At 35.3% G+C, this 3,768-nt stretch overlaps 1 long non-coding RNA gene across 2 annotated transcripts; it reads right to left on the bottom strand.

Moving 5' to 3' along the window:
• Positions 1-244: 244 nt before the first annotated feature.
• On the bottom strand, positions 245-3,472 carry LOC128792679 (uncharacterized). 2 transcript variants are annotated; one of them, XR_008432507.1, is made up of 4 exons: positions 3,397-3,472; positions 2,684-2,805; positions 1,456-2,589; positions 245-545 (listed from the first exon to the last, which is right to left on the bottom strand). It is a non-coding gene; the product is annotated as an uncharacterized LOC128792679 (long non-coding RNA). The 2 variants fall into 2 exon arrangements; XR_008432506.1 differs by having other exon boundaries at positions 245-2,589.
• Positions 3,473-3,768: the final 296 nt, after the last annotated feature.

The following is a 3,768-nucleotide window of genomic DNA, read 5'->3' as shown; positions in this document are numbered from 1 at the left end:
TCAGCATTTTTCTGGAATTTGCTTCCTGCTTTGGGAGCACATTGATTTCACAGTCTTTTCACGTGGCAATCATGCTCCAGTTTAGACAGTGTGTGTATAGACATGTATAGTTATGAATTCTGCTTCTGGGTGGCTTTTTTTTTTTTTTTTTTTTTTTTTTTAAGTTTATGAATGTTTCCTTTTACTAGGTGTCTTTTTCCCAGGTGTCTTAGATGACACTGTTTTTAAGGGAGTTACAACTGAGTTCAAGATTCTACAAAGTTTATTAAAGACAACTGAGAAGTAAACTGGTTTTTCTATGAAAAAACAAAAATTATTCTTTTCCATATGTATGGCTTGTGCTCCATTTATCTTCCCAGTGAAGTGAAAAGTGTGGCTGAGATGAGGAATGTTATCTTTCAAGTCTGGCCTAAGTGCAGCTATTTCTTTGTAGCAGTGCTGTTGCTTCACGGTTTTAGATTTGAGAACCATCTTTTTTAATATACTGAGGTCATTAGAAGTCAATCATGCAAGGGTGAGCTTGTACAGGAATCTTGATCTGGGAACTGGGAAGATATTGGTATTGTGAAACACAAATATTTATATGAAGTCATTTTTGCCCTCTATTCATAGACATCTGGCAATAACCTTGGCTATATTTATCACACATAAAAAAAAATTTAAAAAAGAAAATTCATTATAATATAGCAAGATACATTTACACAATCACATGTGACCTAATTTCCACAGGTTAGCAAAATAGTACTCCTCAGTTAAGCAAGTGCCAGCTGAAACAACCATGCCAGGCAGCTAACATTATATATACCTTGTATTGGCAATGAATAAAAATATTACTTACAATTACTGTAAGTCTGCTACTGAAAAACCTCAACATTTTTGAAGCACATTTGTGCATACTTTTCCTAATTTTTTTTAAAGGCATGTTTTCAACAAAATTTACTAAAAGTGCATTTGTAAAAGTTATGAAAAAGGCAATAACTTTGCAAATAAGACTGCATACAAGTATTTTCTAAAAATATGTTTGATTATTGACTGTGATTTCCTTTAGATTTGGCATACTTATTTTATTGAATGGAAATTAATGCCAAAGTTAAAAAAGACAACTAAATGAAAAAAAATACATTTAAAAAATCTTCTGTTTAATAAAGCAGGAAAGCTCGTGCTTCTTATAACAAAATACCCTGTACTATCACATTTTTCTTCAGACATTTTAATATTAGGAGACTGTAAACACATAGTACTTCAGTTTTATAGACTGTCCTCATGAGAAAAATAGAAAAAAATTAGTTCTGATTATAGGAATTGTTTTGAATAGTGAAAACGGTACGTGGCTGTGCGGTTTGGAATTTTTTTGTTTTTTAGACAAAGCAGATTCTCTTTTGCTCTAATACAATCTATAAAAAAAAACCCTCTGAAACATAAAAAAAATACGTCCCCCTCCTCCTTGTTACATACTCATTTTGCAGAAGAAATGGTTATCAGGTACACTGGGAGGCTGGCCCTGCATTTCATTGAAGTTCTCTTTTTCCGGTATATTATCTTAATTAGTGGTACAGAGAGTTCTTTTTTCTTCTTTTTAGTGTCAATTTCTTTGCAATTAAAAACATTAGTATGTTGGCAGTTGCAAGGGCAGAGAAGTTCTACATAAGCATCTCAAACTTTGTTAACAAAATGAGGTAAGTTGTTTCCCCAAGAAAAGACACAGTGGGTTTCCTCTTGTGCACTTCCTCTGGTAAGACCTCACAGCACAGCATCTCACAATCACAATCAAGAGACATGAGGTAATATGGTCAAGAGGCACATCAGTAATATGGACAAGGCAAACCCCACAGATTTATTTTGTTAAGTAGTATCTGGAAGATTAAATTGTGGCAATGGACCAGTTTTGTCTTTGTATCCCCTGCTTTCCTGTCAAGTACTGAAAAAATTTATCTACCCTAAGAGTAGGAGGTATTCCCTTCATGATACAGTCTGCAGAGCAGTGACTAGTTACATTACTAGTTACACTACTGGTGTGTAGCATCAAACCTCCAAGCATTCATACCACTAAATTACTAGATGCTGGTATGCTCTTTTTTTCCTGCCTGCAACACATCCTGCTGTGATCTCTGTGCCATTGCTGTAGGGGCCTATATTGCCTATGCTGAAATACCACAGCCAGGGTAGAGCAGGAAGGAGATCCCTGGCATACTGACATATTGCCCTACCAAAACATTTTGTCCTGAAATAGGTTTATTACTACATATTCTTATGTGAGATAAGCATTAGTTTTGTAAACAAATCAGACTGTAATCCCTGCCAGTAAGCACTTTGATGCCTTCAAATTTGTAGCAACCAAAAGCTCTCTTTAATAGAATATTGAGAAGAAGGATACTCATTTGGACTCTTCAAATGACAAAAGGAATTCTTTGTTGATGTCTATCCTTCCCTGATGGTTCACCCCACACTGCATATGCAAAAAAAAGTATGTATGTGCAAATATGTCAACACCTGCATGATCAAAATCTGTTACACAAACACTTGGTGTATCTTCCCAAAAGACACCATGTTCTCCCAAGCAGGTAGAGCATAATGACAGGAGTTTAAGGTCTGAAGTTATGAGCTAAAGTTCCTGAAATACTTAGGCAGTTCCTGAAATACTTAGGAAGTTCCTGAATTCCACAACACCATTTCGAAAGGATACATGCTGGAACAATTCTTGAAGAACTGCATCTTGTGAGAAGGTGCCCACATTAGAGGTTTTCATGAAAGATTGTCTCCTGTGGGAGGGACCTTATTCTGGAGCAGGCATCAGTACTGGAGAATCTGAATACAGTTGAATTAAGAGAGGAAAAGGACCAATATTTTGTTTTCATTGTTTTTTTCCTTATTGTGTTGATTCATGGAAGATGGATAACACATTAAAATTAGGTGGTACACAAGGAAACAAAATATTTCAAACCTCTTATCCAAGGGAAAGAAATCTCTCTCATTCTATCAGAATTAATAAATAATAGTGGAATGTAACCTTTACTGTCAAACTTGAGAGCTAATAATTTCCCCTTCCTCCCTGCCATTGCCTGCCATGTATACACTAGCCTTCCCTGTTAAGTACAGCATTCACATTCTCTGTGCTCTAGATATTGAAGTCTACATAAGATAAGACATCTATTAATGAGTTTTACACCAATAAATCACAAAAAACAATCCCAATGAACAATTTATAGTCAAGGGCCTTTTGGCAGATGCTTGGTCCTTGGTTATGCACACAGCACTGTCACTCCAAGCACGTTCCTATTATCTACAAGTACATACTTTTCTCTTTCCCAGCCTGATGGAGAGAGGAAGCTTGATTGTCTCACTGGGAGAGAGGGTTAAGGGCTAGAATGATAATGTATGTTTCTGGGAATTACTTACTGAGGAGGAACTACCACACTGAAAAATCAGCTTTCCTTTAGCTTTGAGAAAGAAGGTCTTCAGTCATCCCAGTCCTAACAGAGATAATATCAGAGTTTAGGTTCTGCTGTAGACACATATTCGTCCTTCCAGAATGGTTTAAATATCATCAAGACTGTTAAAAGAACAGATTTTTTTTTTTTTTGGTAGCAATTTTGTCTTTAAATTTACCAAAGAAAGAAAGAAATACTGGTATTCTTCAATTTTGAGCAAAAATACATATTATGACTTTTAACACTGTTTTTGTTGACATTGAAAAAATACACCATAAGAGAATTTGACCCTACTGCTAAATATTGGTGGATTTTTTTGCTTATGCAACAAATTATTTTG

This window comes from Vidua chalybeata, chromosome 1, assembly GCF_026979565.1.
Source record: "Vidua chalybeata isolate OUT-0048 chromosome 1, bVidCha1 merged haplotype, whole genome shotgun sequence".
NCBI classification, from domain to species: domain Eukaryota; kingdom Metazoa; phylum Chordata; class Aves; order Passeriformes; family Viduidae; genus Vidua; species Vidua chalybeata.
This window is presented reverse-complemented; position numbering and strand designations above follow the sequence as displayed.